Source organism: Sinocyclocheilus anshuiensis, unplaced genomic scaffold, assembly GCF_001515605.1.
Source record: "Sinocyclocheilus anshuiensis isolate Anshui unplaced genomic scaffold, SAMN03320099.WGS_v1.1 scaffold1036, whole genome shotgun sequence".
NCBI lineage: Eukaryota > Metazoa > Chordata > Actinopteri > Cypriniformes > Cyprinidae > Sinocyclocheilus > Sinocyclocheilus anshuiensis.
In genome coordinates, this window is record NW_015550226.1 from 2,168,856 (window position 1) to 2,189,527 (window position 20,672).

Below are 20,672 nucleotides of genomic sequence, written 5' to 3' on the forward strand. Positions count from 1 at the left end.
GATGCCATCTCCATCTGTTATGAGTCCCTCTGATCTCCCCTCGCCGTTAGGGGTCAAGGCTCACTCGACTCTAAGTGTGGCAGCCTCTAAGGCTTTTTTAGCGGGTGTGCCTATGCAGGACATCTGCAACGCTGCGGGTTGGTCCACGCCCCTTACCTTTGTTAGGTTTACGGTCTAGACATTCAAGCTACTCCAGGCTCTTCTGTTCTCTCGCCCTAGCTGTGCAGTCTTCCACACTAGGCAGAGACTTGGAAGTCTGGCGATGTGGGCATTCTCGTTCCCCTAGCGTTTTTGACGCAGCTCAAGTTCCTGAAGAGGAACGTCTCAGGTTACGTATGTAACCCTGGTTCCTCGAGGGAATGAGACTCTGCGTCTCGGTGCCATACTTCCGGCGTCCCTGCCAGCGCTTGCTTCATTCCTAGAAGCTGACGCTGGCTCCGCCGCACGTGCTTTTATAGCTTCCTGGTCATGACGTCACCCGCCCGTGACGTTCCGTTCAGCTATTGGACTGATTTCGCATGTGATTCAGAGCGTGGGTCGCAGAAGGCTTTCCCCTAGCGTTTTCGACGCAGCGTCTCGTTCCCTCGAGGAGCCAGGGTTACATACGTAACCTGAGACGTTTTTTTTGTTGTTGTTTTTTTTCAACTACTTACACACAAAATCTTTACTTGTCACACAATTTCTGAAACCTGACATTCTAACAAGAACCACACCCCAAATCTGCAAAACCATACACTAATTCTAGGCCTTTGACTTGGTTTTCAATTTTATAAACACTTTTTGCAAAGCACAACACACAATTCTCTATGTAACACACACAAATCTAACAGGAAGTACCTTGATTTCCTTTTTTCAAACACAACCAATCAAAATGCCACACTAATTCATCAGTGCCTCACACTAAGGCCCTGTCCACACAAACGCGGGTATTTTCAAAATCGCTGCTTTTTCTATGTGGTTTGGCCATTCGTCCACACGCAAATGCAGCACCTTTTTCAGACTTCTGATTGGCCAACATGACTTTACAGTTGAGATTATATCGCCACCTGTTGGTTTGGAATGCTCTTGACAGTGCTTCATAGCATGCTTTTGCCTTTTCATGTAGACAGATTTTTTTTTTTAAACAGAAGGAGGAAAAACTGAGGAAAATACCTGTGTACGTTTGGACATGGCCTAACTCCTAACATGTGCAAACACTCATTGCTTTACTTAACACCAACCAATCATAGCTTCAGAATAGGCCTATAAATACACATCTACACAACTACACATGTTCGATGTATTTATTTTGTTTTGTACTGTATAATACTGTATTCACAACCATAAATGCTTAGAGTAAAAAAAATGTTTGGTTTCAATCTTGCTTTTGTGTTTATCGTGAATTTTTCAACATCTCTCTGCCAATTACTTTCAATCTTGTACAGAAATGTACATAGGAGCTCATGAAAGAAGAGCTTTAGGTTTTGAATAACTTTGTGTATATGATATATCCAAAAATATAATATTATGGCAAAGATGTTTGCAACATAAGGCAAATGTTTGCTTTTGAAATGTGTTTGTGATATTTTGAATGCAGTGCTTCATTTTGCAAGAGATGTGGATCATTTTGCATTTTCTGTGTGCAATTTTTGGATTTGTGTGTAAAGTTTTGAAAAAAAGAGGCAAAGTTTTGAAAATGTAAACAGTTGAAAAAAAACAAAACTGTTAGATATTTGAGCAGCTTTTATAAAAAGCCTTAGAAGACAATGTTACAGATGTGTATCTTGAGACAGAACAATGGCACTGGCATATCTTAAGATATGTCAGAGCAATATATTTTCAGTTGAGACAGCTCAAACATGTATTTTAGTCTGGGACAAGACTTCAGCCTTGTCTGAGAAACCAGGGGTAGAGCTTTGTTGAAAATATCTGCAAGACCTTGAATCTTGAGTTGAGAAATGCTCAAGGGGGTTCCCTTCAGTAATTAGATTGTAGGGTTGCAATTTTTATTGATTTTGCCCTTGATTTTGAGATCTGTGATCTCAAAATACTTTTTTTTTTTTTTATTCTTAATTTTAAGATCTGTTTCTCGCTTCTTTTTTAAAGAATAATCTGTGATGGGACATGCGACTTTTTGTCTTATATCTTTCAATGTACTCGGTAGTGATTGTTTTAGAAAACGTTAAAACCCCTTGCACAACAGGGGGTCACATTACACAACTTTTTAATATGATTAATCGCCTGCGGTCTACAAACTATATCTCACAACCAAACACATGCGATAATGATGCAGGAAATTACGTAAGGTCATGCATGAGACAGTTCTCATATGAGACTGGATTTCTTCCTGTTAGAAATTGTAGCCTGCAAGCAGCTTGCGATACAAGCTGTCTCTATGCTGATTTGAAAGAAAAAAGAAAAAAGAAAAAAAAAAGAATACGAAGGAGAGATGGTTGCTTGGAGACGCCATGCATTCTGATGTTTTGTTGCAGATTTATGACTCCACCCCCTGAATGTTTTTCCAGTCAAAACACATTTCACATGACAGGACTGTGAGTTGCTGACGGGTCCAGATATTTAGCATTCTTAATATCTCACATGCATCGACGCCTCTCTCACACAATGTGAATGTCGCACACGTGAATGAGCACTGTTTTTTTCTTTGATTTCGGGCAATTGTTGGCGATTTCCACAAAACTTTTGGTGAATGAAAATCGGAGTTAAAATTGTGCAGTGTTTCCCTGGCATTACGATCTTATCCAAGAAAGTCTTGTAGAGATCCATTTCAGAACAATCAAACAAAAACTCTACTAATATACTTGAATGTTCATCAAAGAAGAAAGACCATATTTGCAGCCAGACAGTGTAGTTCCAGCATCTACCAAAAGGGGGTAAATAGACCATACTAACCATAAAAATCTTGAAAACCTTGGTATAATTAACTAAAGAACCTTTGCCATACTGGAATACTGGTTTTGGAATCCAGTCTACAATCAAACAAAGCTAATAGAAAGGTCACATTTTAATACAGGAAACCACATATTTACCATTGATGAAAAAAAATGACTGTGTGCATTGGTTGTATTTGACTGGGGTAGAGAACCAGTGTGCTCAATATAAAGAGACACCTTACAGTTCCATTTCGGGAAGCAGTGGAACCATTTAATAATTCACCCAAATTATTTCTTTCAGCACTGACAAGCTAAACAGCAACTTTATTTAATTCTGTAATTGGACACTCACCTTTATCCTGTTCCCATACTTTAGTAATTAATGTGTCCTTCCATTATTTGAAAAATGGCACACCGAATAATGGATTTAAAATTGAAGGTGATGGGAAACTGAGGATGAACAGCCAGGCCAAGGCAGTCACCTATTTGTGGACTGAGCATTACAAGAAACTAATGTCTCTAAAGAGACACCTTCAGAATTCCCAAAAGCACAGTTTGAGAGGGTAAGCAACAAAAAGTTTAAAATGCTACACATTTACCTGATCGCACACATACACAATATGTATGTTACAAACTTGTTACATGTTAATAAAACTATTTTTAGATACTTATTAAACAGGCTAAAGTTCTAGAAGTATCAAATTAGCATGATAAGGCACACATGAAGTGTCACTTCCAGAATGTATTAGTCACCGATCAGATACCACTGATTAATAATTATGAGAGTTGCTCTGTTATGTTTTGAAACTGTGCAACCTGTAAAAACATAGTAGTGGCTATAGCAAAATGCTGAAAATAAGAACAACAGAGCAGTGAGCAAGAAAAGCAGTGGCAGTGCTTAAGGCATATAATTCACACTCTATGTGAATATAACACCAAGCACAAGGCACATTTTTCAAACATTACTCATTAAGAACCACAAAGGTAGAGAATTAAAAGATGGCATTTGCACCCATATGTTCACTAAACAAGAACACTGAAATCCATCCATTAAACAACTCCTTCAGAAATGGCTTAAACCATTGTTGCTAGCTTTTAGTAACTTAGTAGAGGCTTAGACACGATCTATGGATTTTCAGCAACATATTTAACATACTGTTTATGATAAACTGATCATTGTGGCTCTTCTTAGGTGCTAATTGTAAAGCAATCACTTTTTAGTGATTGCATTGGTCGAACAAATTGTTAATAGTCTGTTTTAAATTAATTGATTAATGTACATCCCTACTCCGAAAGTTTCTTCCTTGTTCCCTAGCTTTTCATTGCCCTTTTTCGCCTTTGGCTTTCTCACTGGGAGTATTAAGACACTGATCTCTGTAAAGCTGCTTTGTAATAATATGCATTATGATAAGCGCTATAGAAATAAAATAGGATTTCACTGAAAGCACCATTGTAGCGAAAATGTGCAAAGCATCGAGAGGGTGGAGATTATAAATAGACTTAATGCGATGGAGCTTAACTCATGTTATTGAAACTCTCCCTTTTAGGGTGAGATTTATTTAGATGATTTCTCAGTTTTTTTTCCTTTTCTTTTTCTTTCTCCTGGTGCAGCTGGAACATGTGGTGAATGTAGCCGGATTACTATCTCTTCATCTTCCATTCTTAGCTCTACAGCAGATCAGAGCTATACGTGGCTTGTCTTGTGATTTACTTTTCTTATATTCTATTGCTTTACTTGTTTGTCATTGAAACCAATCTTCTCATCAATCCAATTTTCTCATCATCACTGTCTGTCTCACTGCTTTTGTCAGAGGAGCAGTGCAGGAACTAGCATGAAATGACATTTCTTATAATGTATAACGATACAGGGTAGAGAAGCTGTGAATGTCACTCTTGTGTGTGGAGCCCAAGTTTGTAAGTCTCACTGAATTCTTAGTATGGCTACTGGACATCTGCTTAACTCACTCAGCCATGTATTACACTTTCAAAAATAGTTCTTAATTGGCATTGATGGCGCCATGAAGAACCCTTAACATCAATGGAATCTTTCCATTACACAAAAGGTTCTTTATAGTGGAAAATGTTTCTTTAGATTATTAAAATGATCTTGACACTAACAAACAACAACAACAACAAAATGCTTATTAAAAATGGATGCCATCCATAAATGTTGTGGTTGATGTAATTTACTTATCTCTTTCCTGTCCAACAAAAAAGAAATAATTTGAACATCACAAATCTATCCACCATGTGTATGTCGTTCCAATGATTATGTTGTTAAACTTTCTGTCTTCCGGCTTCAGACCTTTTCTTTTTCTTTGTAGTGATTCTTGAACAAATATTTTTTTGAGCCGGTTCACATATTTGAACTAAATCGAAGTTTGGTTTTGGGTTGATTACACATAACGCACAGCCACAGTAACACATCCTAGTCAAAATTAAATTAAGTTTGCAGATGATTAGATTTCGATCTTTTCATCACAAATTTTCAGTCTGCGCATCACTAAACAACACTATGCAATTCACGAGTTTACACTTACATATAATAAACTGAGTAAAGATTATGCGTATTTGGCGTGCTGTCCGGGGAGAGGGCAATCGGTAATCACTCTCGAGCCCCGGGTGCTCTCCCTGTCCGGGGAGAGGGGTCCGAGCTCGGTTTTTATCCCAGACCCAGAGCGCTCTCCCAAAGATGCAATTAGTATAGGACAGCAGCCAGAGAGAAGCATTGATAACCCCCCAAAATTTGCAAAGCTTAAGATTGGTGGGGTACTGGACCTCGCTTGTAGTAGCAGCACTTCTGAGGCTTCAGAAGAGAGAACTAGAGGCTTCTGCGGAAACGGGCACTGCTGTGGCATCTGAAAAGAAAACTCCTGTGGGAGTGGGAACTGCTACGGCATCTGAAAAGAGAAAGTGGCTTCTGCGGAAGCGGCCGCTGCTGCAGCATTTGAAATTAAAACTCCTGTGGGAGTGGGAACTGCTACGGCATCTGAAAAGAGATATAGTGCAGTGTAAAATACAGACAAAGGCTCCTGCGGGAGCGGGGACTGCTGCGGCAGTGGGGAAATATGAAAGAGCTCCTGTGAGAGCGGGGACTGCTACGGCAGTGGGGAAATACGGAAAGAGGCTCCTGCGGGAGTGGGGACTGCTGCGGCAGTGGGGAAATATGGAAAAGCTCCTGTGGGAGCGGGGACTGCTGTGGCAATGGGGAAATATGGAAGAGCTCCTGCGGGAGCGGGGACTGCTGCGGCAGTGTGGGAATTTAGGTAAGGCTCCTGCGGGAGCGGGCACTGCTGCGACAGTGGGGAAATACGGAAGAGCTCCTGTGGGAGCAGGGACTGCTGTGGCAATGGGGAAATATGGAAGAGCTCCTGCAGGAGCGGGGACTGCTGCGGCAGTGGGGAAATATGGAAATAGGCTCCTGCGGGAGCGGGGACTGCTGCGGCAGTGGGGAAATACGAAAAGAGGCTCCTGTGGGAGTGGGCACTGCTGCGGCAGTGGGGAAATAAAGAAAAAGGCTCTTGCAGGAGCGGGGTGCTACTGGGCAAGTGGGGAAATACAGAAAAGGCTCCTGCGTGAGCGGGCACTGCTGCGGCCGTGGGTAAATACAGAAAAGGCTCCTGCGGGAGCGGGAACTGCTGTGGCAGTGGGGAAAAACAGAAAAGGCTCCTGCAGAAGCGGGAACTGCTGGGCCAGTGGCGAAATACAGAAAAGGCTCCTTCGGGAGCAGGGACTGCTGGGCCAGTGGGGAAATACAGAAAAGACTACGGGAGCGGTCACTGCTGCAGCAGTGTCGGAATTAGGTAAGGCTCCTGCGGGAGCTGGGTGCTGCTGGGATGGCTGGAGTGGGGATGGGCCGTTATAGGTGGATTAGGTGATGTTAAAAGGGGTTAGCTATGGTGGGCCTGAAGTTTGAGTGAACGGGGATGTACTGACGTTAAAGGGGTCGGCCGATGAGGGTTCGGTGGGCTTCCTTGATGTGGAAGCGGTCCGATCGAATGTAGCTCTTGAAAGCTTCTGTCGACCAGCGACCGAGTGCTTGTATCGGCTGCTGGGAGAGGCCTTTTTGGGCCGCTGTAGTTGCCGCGCCAATTCGGAATGAATGACTGGAAAAGTTATCAGCTGGTGGTACCAGATAGGAGCAGAACGGACTTAAGGTGCTTTTGAAACCAGAAACGAGTGACGGGGCAGTTGGAGTCGTCTGTAAAAAGGGGGTCGGATGGCAGTTTGGACTGTGATTTCCTGAGCTGGATGAAGGCTAGGAGGGCTTGGTATGGTAGTATGGGTGATTGGAGGTTGAAAATGAAATGGCCTTTCTTGGTCTGGTCTGTTTTACTTTGCTTTATGACGTAAAAGATGATTTAGTCATCCAGCACCGCTAGATCGGAGATAGTGGGGTGGATGTTTGGGTTGAAGCTAGATGTGATAGCAAGATCAGAGCATCTGAGAAAATCGAAGAAAGCTAGGATGCACATGGCGTCAAGCGTGCGAGCGGTGTGAATGGAATGATAACCTCTGCGGAGGGTGGAAATACATTTAGTCAACATTTTTAAGGTTATGGGTTGCCTGGTGTCTGGGCGGGTGTGATGGGCTCTTTGGATACCTTTGATGAGTAGGGAGGTCTGTGAATTGGCTATCTGAGGTGAGGGTGAACCGTATAAGAGTTTTTGGAAAAAAAATTGGATTCCGCTTAGATAACCTTTAATAGAGCTAATTTATAGGCTTTTGTTGATGTTGAGGTGAGAGATGAACGAGGTGATGGCGAGCAAGGAAAAGTCGGGGAACGGCAGGTTGTAAGCAGAGTGAAATGCTTTAAAGCATTTCTATGCTGTTAGATAAGATTGGAGGGTCCTAGGGAAGACGACTTGACTTGTAGGATAGAATTGAGCGAAGCTTCGAGGAGAGGTTTCAGTGGATGGTTTACAGGAATATCCGCTCTGAATAAGGAGGGACTGGGGTTGGGAGTGGTTCCGCCTCTGGTGCCAACAGTCTGAACTTCAGACAAAATCGGTGTCCTGATAATGCTGGCTACGGGAGTGGTTCCAAAGTGAGAGCATTCGGAGGGATGGGTAGGGGCATGGCGGAAGATAAAGAGAAGGAAGAGTGAGCATGCGAGAGGGGAGGAGGAAAGGTAGCCGCTGTAGCCGCTGGCAGAGACGTGCTCACGCTTGGGACGGCTCCAGGGGCGGAATAAGAAAGGGGAAAGAGAGGGCGAATGGCCGGCGTCGGGGCCTGCGCCATTAGCGGATGTATGCTCATGCTTGGGACGGCTCCAGGAGCGGAAGAGAGAGGGGGAAAGAGAGGGGGAATGGCAGGCGTCGAGGCCTGCGCCATTAGCAGAGGCATGCTCATGCTTGGGACGGCTCCGGGAGCGGGAGCGGAAGAAAAGGTTTGTGATGTCAGATAAATCAGGCAGGTTATTTGTGAATCTGTCTTTGGTGGCTGGAACAATAGTTGCTTCTTGCGTCAGACCAAGGCTGTATCTCATTGCTAGTTTTTATCTCATTGCTAGTTTTACTTGATCTTAGTGCTGTGTTTGATACTATAGATCATGACATACTCATAGATCGATTACAAAACTATACAGGTATTCAAGGGCAGGCCTGAAGAGCCTGTGTAGCCTGCACTGCTAGCGGAGGCAGCCTCACTCTAGCGTCTGCTACGGGAGCTGGAGGCCGCCGAAAGGAAAAAAGGAGGTTAGAAGTAACAGGAGGGAAATACTGAGATGTGAGGGCCTGTGTTGCAAGCAGAAGCAGCTTGCTTCGGCTGCTGTAGCTGTAAGCCGCGGGAAAGTGGAAGGGTTAGTGACATTTAGCAGGACAAGCTGAAATGCCTGGGTAGCCTGCAGTGTTGCTGACTAGGTTTGGCAATTCCTCAAGCCTTGTCCACATTAATACGTTTCCGCTGAAAATGCATCTTTTCCTCTCGTTTTGGCCTTCCATCCACACTAAGACAAGGAGTCCAGGAAAACAGAGCTTTTGAAATGCTCTCCAGAGCGGATACATTTGAAAATGCTGTTTTCACGTTTTAGTATGGACTGTGGAATGGAGGCTTTTGAAAACAATGACGCATGTTTAGTCATGTGACGCATTGTACCAATAAACATGTTTATACCGGTAACTTTAATTTTAGAGTTATGTGCTATTCACTTTCACACTGTTGCTAAATATTGTAGCATCTGGACCAATCAGACACACCATTTTTCATTTGATTTAACAAATCAATTATTCATTAGATTAACAAATAATCACAGACCCCTCACCCAATAAACATGCTGGGTGCCAGGATGTCTGCGAACGACCACAGGCCACTGGTCACCATGGCAACCACGACACCTTTTGTTAGACCAGATACACTTTATGACCTAATGGCTTGTTGAGAGTTCACCCTTTCACTACATTTTCCATAGGAAAGACACAATGCACAGTAAAAATGGACTCTTCTCTAATTAATTAATAGGAAAACCTTTCTTTGAATGAACACACATATCCTTCAGGTCATTGTGTATGTTGTTACTGTCCTTGTATATTGTCTTTTATATTGTATACTGTTTTATGCAGGCTTATGATGGAACCACTCGTTCCTGTCATCTTACCTATATGTAATCCTACCATGTTTAGTATCTATGAATTTGTCTTCTGATGATCTAAACGAGAGTGTATATTATATGTTGGTACCTATGCAACATATTAGTGTTCTAAGAATCTTTACTAGTTTGTGCATCAACACCCAAGCGAATTACATTTGTAAATTACCATGCCCTCACACAACGGGTCGTAAAACCCTCCAGTAATTGCAACCTCCCGCTTGGGATTTCAGCCTTTCTCATTGGACAAGCCCACTTGAGAGGCGTGAATCTTCTCAGAGGAGTCCCTAATCATGCAGATGTATGCTACATGCTCTGTGTAGTATTGTAGAGTAAGAAAGTTATGTCTCTTAACCAGGAAATTAACATTCTTAGAATTGACAGACAGCTGACCCTGAGAATATTACAGTCCTAAAAAGATGACAGAACATTTACTCACGAATGCTGTCCTGCAGCAAAACAATGCAGTTGCGTTTTAGATCCATTCTGAGTGAGTGCGCCGTGGGCACGTCAGTGAATGGTGAAATATTTCCGTAAAATGAATTGATCCTGGCAGAAGGATTGTGTGAAACTTATTATGTCTGTTACGTCTGTATCTTCTCAGTGAGGTTTTATACATGCACAGTAAGGCAAATGTAACGTTTTCAGACATTTCAATGTAGATGATAAACTTTGGAAAAAACGCCTTGTTTGCTTCATGGTTACAAAATGGCATCAACATCCGTTTATGTCATAACGTTGTTCAACAAACTTTAGCCACGAAAACCTGCTTTTAGCAACTTCACCTGAAAATTAATTGATTTGCAACACAACCTGCGCCGCTAGCGGAGGCAGCCTCGAGCTAGCATCTGCTACGAGAGATGGAGGCCCAGCTGTGTATGGGAAGCGAGGGAGGCTTTGCTGCGGTGAGATCTGGGGCACGGCCCAGGCTCGTTGAAGGCCTGCTGCTGCTGCGACCCAGCGCTCGAGGAGAGCCGAGTCTTGTGCGGGATGATGGTAGTGTCGAGCGAGGTGAGCTCGGGGCTTTGCACGGTCTATTGGCCAGAGTGTGTGGCTTGTCGAGAAGAGCAGAGGCCGCGATGAAGCCTGGTGCTCGGCGGCCGTGTCTGGCGGAGATGGAGTGAACATGGGGCCGGCAAATTGCGGCGGAGGATCTGAAAAATCCCTAGTATAGGTATTTTCGTTGGACGGGAAATTGGGTCTGTGGTAAAAAGGCAAAAGGAGCGAACCGAATGCTGAAAGTCGAGAGATAACGAAGGTAGGACGTACTTGGTTATTTATAGGAGTTTTCTCTTGCGCTGATTGGATAAATGGTGTAATCACTAATGATGAACTGGCCATGTTAATTATCTGTGCGTGCTCCTCCCGAAATTTGTTTATAAACTGCGGTGAGATCTGGGGCACGGCCCAGGCTCGTTGAAGGCCTGCTGCTGCTGCGACCCAGCGCTCGAGGGACCCAGCATGACCCTGTCCTTGTGCGGGACAATGGTGGTGTCGAGCAAGGCGAGCTCGGGGCTTTGCATGGTCTATTGGCCAGAGCGTGTGGCTGGTCGAGAAGAGCAGCTGCCGTGATAAAGCCTGGTGCTCGGCAACCGTGTCTGGCGGAGAAGGAGTAATCATGGGGCCGGTGAATTGCGGCGGAGGATCTGGAAAAAATCCCCAGTATAGTTCTCTTCGTTGAACGGGAAATTGGGTCTGTGGTAAAATGGCAAAGGGAGCGAACCGAATGCTGAAAGACTAGAGATAGTGAAGGTAAGACTGCTTTGATTATTTATAGGGGTTCTCTCTTGTGCTGGTTGGATAGTTGGTGTAATTACTGATGATGAATTGGCCGTGTTAATTATCTGCGCGAGCTCCTCCCGAAATTTGTTAATAAAACATCACTTAGAGTATACAGAGGCGGCAGCCAATGAGTGTAAGGATTCTCTTTAATGTTTTAGTAAAACACTGCGATTTACATTCGGCAAAATACTCTGAGGGGGCAACACGCACCTAGCATAATAAAAACCCTTTTAATATAAAACTACAAGTCTTCAGTCTTCATCTCATTTGAATATACACCATTCAGGTGACTCAAAAAAAAAAGCTTTTTAATGTATTTTTTAGCACCATACTACTAAATGCACCTTTAAACACATTCTATAGATGAAGCTAAAGTTTGAAGCACGTGCCATCAATTGGCAATCATCTAGGAGGCATCATGTAGCAAGTCTTGTGAGTTGCGGCATAAAGTCTGGTTGTTGTTGCAGCTTATTCTGGTCAACAACTCAGACAGGAAGAGACTGTCTAACCAACATCACAAACTAATCTGGGGTGAATTTCCCAAAAGCATCGTTAGCCAACTATGGTCACAATTTCTGTTGTTACCAACATGATTCAACGATTTGGTGTTTCCCGAAACCATAGTTCAAACGAACATTCGCAAACACCACCGCAAACTTGCGTGGTTGGAACTACAGCTCTCGACCTGTGGTTAGGAGCATAGTTTCTTGTTAGTAAGACATATGGGCTTAAGTAAATATGCTCTTGGGCACAATAAGCAAGCTAACAGCCTCATTCCCCTTGAGGAATATTTCTTGCACTACCACGATATAGATCAAGCGATTACCATGCTAAAAAAAGTAGGTCGCGGTGCATGGCTGGCCAAAGTAGACATCACTTCTGCTTTCAAGGTGATGCCTATCCACCCAGACTCTCGGCATCTATTCGGGATTCGCTGGCAAGGGAAACTATATTTCTCAGTACGCCTAACTTTTGGATGCAAAAGCAGCCCTCAAATCTTCGATATGTTATAAGAAGCCATTTGCTGTATTATCTCTAACAATTACTCCATTCACCTGCTCGACGATTTCCTAATAATCTCACCTCCCGATACTATCCCAGCCGCAAATATCTTGACGGTCCAAAAAGTTTTCGCCAAGCTGGGGATTCCCATCACTCGGGAGAAAACTTCAGGGCCAACACAATCCATCGAATTTCTGGGCATCAATTTAGATTCTGTCAAATTTCAGGCCTCTCTGCCAAAAGAAAAAATTGACAGAAATTTTAGCTGCTTCCACCTTAGCAGAAAGCCGACATTTTTCTAACCGCGAGCTTCTATCTCTGCTCGGTCACCTCAATTTTGCAATGTGAGTAATTCCCCAAGGCCGCCCCTTCATCTCGCATCTCCTCACACTCGCATCGTCGGTTCAGGCTCTAGAAGACCAACTTACCTTAACTCATGCATGTCGCCACAAACTTAGCTTATGGATTACCTTCCTTAAACAATGGAACGGCTTATCTTTCTTTTACAATGATCTCGTTTCTTCCCCCAACGACATTCAGCTGTTCACTGATGCGGCCCCCTCCGTCATTTTCGGGGGGTTTTATCAAGGGGTTTTATCTAATCTGTTTTCAACCTAATAATAATAATAATAATAATAATAATAATAATAATAATAAATGTTTCTTTGAGCAGCAAATCAGAATATTAGAATGATATCTGACAGATCATGTGGCACTGAAGACTGGAGTAATGATGCTGCAAATTCAGCTTTGAAATCACATAATTACATTTTAATAAAAATATTTCATTTACATCTGCATGATGTATTTATTTAATAGTGTTTGCTCATCTGCAATACGTCTGTAAGATGTTTCCAGATGTCATATATACATTTAGAAGATGTCTTTAAGATGTTTATGATTCAGAATGTAGGCCTAGGTAAAACTGCTTTTTAACAGATGTTTGTACACAACTAATGTTTTCCTGATGAAATGCTCTTCAAAACACATCTTGTAGATGTACGTGTGCCTGGGTATTTATTGGACAACAGAAAAAGCAATATAAATGTTGCTTTTGCTTATCACACTGCTGCTACTGAGAGGGAACGAGGAGATGCGGAGACTTAGGAGATTCAACGAAGAACAGTCTTAAATGAAAGCAAAACAACAAGGAACACACACATAGCACCGGGGATAGATGTTTCAGGCTATGTCCACACGAAGCCAGAGCTTTCCCTATCCAATCTTTTTTTCCCCTCGTCTCAAGAAATATCTGCGTCCACACGAAACCGATGTAGTATACATGCCAGACCAGTATGTGGCACTGTAATTCTGCCACAGAGATACACTAAAAACAGAGAAGAAGACTTGGACTATGCGCATAAACCTTGCTCGCGGTATACAAACGAACATGGAACAATGCATTTATTAATCTGTGTTAATGTTAGTTAAAAAAAAGACAATCGTTCAGTGTTTGTTCATGTTTTTGTTGCCGTTACGTGACATAGTGGTGTCTGACTAGGGGCGAGACGTGGGCTGATGACGTCATAGTTTCAGAAAATATACGGATCCGCTGTCCATACGAAAACGCAAGGGTGGCATTTTCAGATTTATCCACTCTGGGACCCGGTTTCAAAAAATATAGTTAATATTGGTTTCACTCTCCCAAAACGCCTGATCTGTGTGGACGAAACGCCTATACAATACAAAATGTATGCGTATACAGCTAAACGCTCTCCGTGTAGACAGGACCTTAGACAGGACACAGGACTCGGGAAAACACAGGGCTTAAATAGGGAACTAAACGAGGGAATAAATGGGACACAGCTAGAATCAAATAAGGGAATAATTAACATTATTAACACAAGGGAGAAACTAGGTCATGGAGCATGTGGGGGAGGAAAACAAACACAAAACAGTCCATGGGCATGACATTGCTTATTTTATATAAATTTATAGGCTATACAAATTTGATAAAAATATTACATCAAAATGGCATTAACCAGTTGATTATTAACTTGAAACATTGTTTTAAGCAATCATTCAGTACAATCACTCATTCAGTACAAACTAATAAAATAAAACAAAAGGCAAGGAATTAATAAAATAATAAAATAAACCTACCAGTAATATAAGTAGGCCTACAAGAAATATAAATGTATTACTTGTATTTTCAGTCAGTCTGTGTCTAGCAGGTGAGGTAAACGTTCAGGAATGTGAAAGAATGCAGTCACAATTAAAATAAAAATCACTTAAATTGATCATTCTCTTAATTTTGGATGAAAATAATATGCTAATATTTTATTAAATAAAGCTAAAAAGTGTATCCAGTGCAGTGAGTTGTATTCGCGGTTTTATTTATTTATTTATTTATTTATTGTTATCTTAAATATAGGCTATCACATCAGCAACAATCCACGTGATGCACATTTCTCTGTATATTATACAATTTAACAAACTACATTATAGTGCAGAAAGAGGGGAACTTTGAGCACGCAATCGCACAGCCGGTGCGCGCCGGTATAATGTACCGGCATGAGGGAGCGAGCAGCAGCTCTGCGCAGTGCACGGCCTCCCATCACAATGACACCCCTATAGTGCACTAACCTGTCTTGCAAAATAACTTTTTGAGAGACTGATTATGCAGTTCTCCTGGCCTCCCTCTCCTTTTCATGACATTACTGGTACCCAGTCAGTCTCACTTCCACTGTAACTTTACTTCTAACTTCAACTGTTGTCGGAGCAGCCTTAACTCTGATTGGTTCTGTTCACTAGCTGGGGTGGGAACTGCAGTCTTATTGGGTCCCTCTCCTTTTTGTAGCTGACTAAGATGAAATAATTAATAACCATCAGACTAAACCACTTTTATGGAGGGGAGAGAGGAGATATTTGGAAAGCATTTTTAACTAAATTGCATAGTTTTGAGGTTTTCATTTAACTCTCATGCACACAAGCTTACTTTGTAATATATATATACTAAAATTATTCATATAAGAGTAGGGGAATATATAGCATAACTACTGGATTTAGTGGGCCCCTTGGGCAGTGGGGGCTCCTATAATTGTCACCACCTTTCACCCCACTAGCAACGGCCCTGGCTCTAGCTTCCTCCATCCCTGTACAATAAATCCATGTGAATATCTGTCTCTGCTATTTTTTTTAATGTAACTTTACAATCGATATTGATTGTAAGGTCAGTGATGTTGCTACATTTCACTGCTTCTTCTGGCCACTTCCTCTCTTTCATCGAGGCCCGTGCATCAGTTCTGTTCGGAATCGTTTGACGAAAGCGTGGAACACACGTGAGCTGATTTGTATAGCGCAGCGCTGACAGTCAAGTCTAACCGATTTATGATTTATTATCGAATGAAAAAATCAGAAATGATCAATTTGGTACATTGAGAAGGCATAGATATAAAATATTAATAATAATTATGAAGATAGAATGACGTCAAAAAGATTTGCATACGCAGGGTAATATTTGTGGAAGTGTACATAAGACTGTAAGCATAAATTAAATTTGCATGCGCAAGAGAAGCTTTGTAAAGGTGTAAATCGCGTTTCAAACGCAAGAAAAAATTATTTGCAGCATTTTACTGTTATTCGTAAGTGTAATTAATGTATTGTGAAACTGCAGCTTCATGCTAACGCAAAATAAATATGATCTGCATGCTTCTGACTTCCATTTTTCCGCGCTTACAGGAATGGTACTTTTAACATACACATACAGTAAAAAAATAAATAATTACACTCGTAATTACACTTACGAATAACAGTAAATGCTGCAAATAATTTGTTCTTGCGCTTGAAACGCGATTTACACCTTTACAAAGCTTCTCTTGCGCATGCAAATTTAATTTACGCTTACAGTCTTATGTACACTTCCACAAATATTACCCTGCGTATGCAAATCTTTTTGACGTCATTCTACCTTCATAAATAATAATAAAAAATAAATAAATAAAAAAATGGGCTGTGGGCCAAATCAGCCGCCAGGCCACCGGGAATTCTCCTGGTGCTCCCGATGGCCAGTCCGGGCCTGCATTCAGCCGTGATGTAACACGCAACGGCTTAGTCGGCAGAGAAGGCATCTTCAATGTGGATGCCTCACCAACCGAGAGCTAGCTAGCCAGCGTCTCTTCAATCAGAGATATTGATGCATAACCATATTCCTGCATCCCCTCCACATCAGCACAGTTTGCTTGTGAATGATGATTGCGTGCAGAATATGGATTTCCCCAAGATTAATTGTGAAGATCTGGTAGCAAGGGAAGATTCGTACGAGCTAGTTGGTTATGTCCCAACAAAAAGCGTTCATCGATGCGACCATGAGGGGGCTCACGCTTCCACGGCAGATCTAATCTCTCCGTGGTGCACAACATAACATCCAACATCTCATCTTATCCGGGGCTGGCGGGCTGTGAGTGCTCAGAGACATTGTTGATCTCAGCAGCCTCTTCCTGCTCATCTTGGCATGAGGCGAGGAGCGCACTTGCTGCTGCGAACCCCACGATTGCAGTCTCCTACTCGCCTCAGCTGCAGCAGGTCCTGAACCATGGGGTACAGATGGCTGTCCCGATTCCCTTGAGAAAAGGGACAGACGAGAGTGAAGCTTCCTCAATGAAATGTGCTTGCAATGCATGCAACCAGCCCCCTCGAGGACCGATATGCGATTCATCAGGTGTCAAGAAACGCTGACACGGATGAACACACTTCGCAGTTCGCAGTGCTAGTGCTTACCATAGTTGCTTGATTAGACACACACAAACAAACAGTCTCCTGAAAGACAAGAAAGAGGATGATGTGTTTTACAGGTGCCCTTTTATACTCTCTGGCGCACCCGGCATGACGTCATAGGCTGCCGCCTGCCAGTGTCGAGTTCATTGTCATGTTTAGACTCATGATTCAGACACGCTTGCTGAAAACATTCACCAAAAGTGCCCTCTAGGGGATGCAGCTTGGAGTTCCCATTCGAAAAGGGAATCAAAAATGCTGGCGCTGGCTGGCACTAAAAAAAAAAAAAAAAGAACTAGCAGGGAAAGACTTAAACTATTTAATTTATTATTAACAAGTAAAGTATGCATGAAAATCATGGGATTTTATTTATTTGTTTATTTATATATTTATTTACGAAATAAGCACTTGATATTTCTCCACTATTCAAATACCGGTGGTTCCCTTTCATGGGAACTTCGAACTGCGTCCTCTAGGGGTCGCTATGGGGAACGCCTCGTCGTGACCCGTGTCTGAAGCATACATTGAAAAAACACCAACTCGTTGGCCGGCGACAGCCATGACGTCACTACCGGTGCGACTAAAGTATAAATAGGCGCCGGGAGCACACATCATTCTCTTCTTCGTCTTCATTGACTGTTTTGTTTGAAGCGTGCATTTCCAAGGAAAAAGTAAGAGCTATCTCTATTTATTATGGCGAGCACTAGCAGAGCATTTAGAAGGTGTGTGCATCCGTGTCATCGCTATTTGACATCAGATGACACACACGATCTATCCCTACTCAGGGAACCATGGTTACACAAGTAACCTAAGACGTTTTTAAGTGATGCCTGGTGATGCGCGAAAACATGCAAAAAAAAAAAAAACGCTTATACAAACCCACTGCAAATGTTTCTTGAAAGTATGATATATTAAATGCAATCAAAATAATACAATACAATTAAATATGAAGTGTCTGTATAATATACATTTTTTAAATAATTATTATTAATTTGCAGGGCATGTTTTGTGGAGAGCTTGTCTAAACAGGCCAGTAAGAGACAATTAACTATTACTCATCATTTTAATTACACAAATGTCTCATTAAAAAAATTCACAAATTGCTAAAACTGGTCTGAGATCAGGTAAAAACCATATACGCTGGTTCAATGGTTCACCGCTGAGGGGCGATCTCAATGAACTTGCAAGATTCACAGGTTAACAGAAATCACCCCCCCCCCAACAGCACTTAATGAACATCATATCTGGCTTAGTTTATTGAACTGCATAGTCAAATTTCAAAATGTTTCGAAACAGTTATGACGTAATGAAGCCTTGTGAAATCATGTGACTTTGGCATTTTGATATGTGCTCTGAACCACTGTTTTGAAACATATGATTCGCAAAGGTTTTCGAAACTTTGAACCACTGTTTTGAAACATATGATTCGCAAAGGTTTTCGAAATTTTGAACCACTGTTTCGAAACATATGATTCGCAAAGGTTTTCGAAGCTTCATGAAGCAGCGTTTCAAAAGCAGCCATCACTACCGCCATGATGGATTTTATCATTGTTTGGGGGTCTCTAATCTTCCAGTCTCCAAAGAAATCCATATTAAAATGGTGTAAAAATATCGAATGAATTAAATAAACAGAAACTTTTTCAATATAACTAAATGCAAAAATGTGCGCAAGGTTAAGCTGTGCTGTTGTTGGCTGCCACAGTATCAGCAACAAGCTTAAGCAATTCCTGTAAAGTACTTGTACCAGCAAATCTGTCTGTGTCCAGTGCTGTATGCCTTTCATAAATGATGACAAAAAAACGAGGACAGCTTGCACCGCTTAAATTAAAACCCTGTGCGTGAAATAATAAAATAAAACCTTAAAATAATGTGTGCTCATATCATTTTGTGGACAAAATCCCCCAAACAGGGGATTTTGCCCTGATTGGGAGCTGAATGTATGCTGTATGTGTCTTATCTGTTTTCAGTGCAGCTAAACTTTGACATGACATGAAGTTGCTTCATGTCATCTTCCAACTCATTAAACTATGACAGGTGAGTTATTGCAAATAACATTGTGACACACTAAAGTAATTAAACTATGGTGCCATGTGATTTTTAAAACCATTTTCATAGGTTTAACATTATATTATCAGCTCGGAAAATACGTTAATTTGACTAAAAACACTAGAGACCGGAACATAAGAAGTATAATTGTTGTCCATGTAATTTTTCCATGGCCATGGAGGAGAATCAGAGATTGTGGGTTAATGAATACACTGCACTTTTTATATTTACTTCAACAAATCCCTAGGAGCTTGTGAATAGTAGCATTTTAAAATGCTGGTTTAATGTACTTAGACAGTTACGCTAAAAGACATGCAGTTGAGCCCAGAATATTAATGCAACACGTTTAATTACACATTAAGCGTTTTCCTCCCTTTAGAAAACCATAATATAGAAACCGCTTAACATGGCATATGCATTAAAACAGACAGTACATTTAAAGTTCATATTTAGAGCTCATCTGTTTTTCTGCACATAGTATGCTTTTTATGTTTACAGAATGTGGTCTTTTAATATCACTGTTTCAGTACATTAAGCATTTTCTTTGTATGAGGGGAAAACGCTTAACGTGTAAATAAACACATTGCGTTCACATTTTGGTCTCTTATGCATATCTGCACAAAGTATGCTGTCTTGGTACATTAAGCCACATTAGGCATTGTTCGTGTTAGGCATTGTTCATTGTTCGAGTGAAAGTTATAATCGCAAAGGTAATGTTAATTTTTTAACCAAACAAATCAAAACTTTCAAAAACGCAGCAATCTGATTCTTTTATTGAGTGATAGGCAGTGGGTTTAATCAGTGACATTATTAATAGATTTACTATCCAGTGTCATCTCATCATCTCCACAACCTGCTTCCCTTGGTGTTTTTACACATAGAAAAGGTGAAACATATTTCATTGTCCATTTTTCTCTCAGAACGATGATCTGACTTACTATAGCAGTTCTCGATGCAGCATGAATGGCATACAATGGTTACATTTTTCACAATCACAACAGAAAATCAAATACTGCCCTAAACTCAATAGCGGAAAGGCAGCGTGATCCTCCCAATATGGTGGATAAACAAAGTAGTTTCCCAGAATTCAGTGTGGCGTGACATCAGCTTTACAATTTCTATCCACCTTATTTTTCAACACAGAAATAAGCAGTTAAAGAATGTGCATGACTCATTAGCCGCTGTAGGAAAATAACAACAAAGTGCGGTAAATGGTAAAACTGTTTGCACTACTAACCAGCCTGTTCATAATTATAGATAATACATTAAAGTAATGTACACCAGTTTGCAATATCAAGCAGCAAACAAGCTGTTTTGTACAGCTAAAAATAGCCGGAAGCAGATGAAGCCAGACACATTCAATTTAAAAATGGCCACGCCTACTTTTATGGGAAAAATAAAACGGATACACTGTAAAAAATTGCTGTAGATATTACATGGTGGGCAAATTGCTGCAAACTGCAATGCATTCTGGGTTCTGGCGGTTTGACACAAATGTACAGAATATTGCTGTAAATTTCAAATCTGCAGAGGCATTGTGTGACAATCAAGATTCAGGAGCGGCAAGAGGAGAGATTCACAACTGTGGTTAATGACTTATTTCAGTTTATTTATTTTTATTATATATATATATATATATATATATATATATATATATTACTAATGACAAATCT

General features: G+C 41.4%; 1 protein-coding gene across 1 annotated transcript in view; it reads right to left on the bottom strand.

The window, feature by feature from the left end:
• LOC107661013 (granulocyte colony-stimulating factor receptor-like) overlaps nt 1-19,992 on the bottom strand; it is a 46,719-nt gene extending 26,727 nt beyond the window's left edge. The window contains exon 1 of the mRNA XM_016450461.1: nt 19,938-19,992. The gene's annotated coding sequence lies outside the window, so the exon portion shown is untranslated. The remainder of the gene's footprint in view (nt 1-19,937) is intronic.
• Nucleotides 19,993-20,672: the final 680 nt, after the last annotated feature.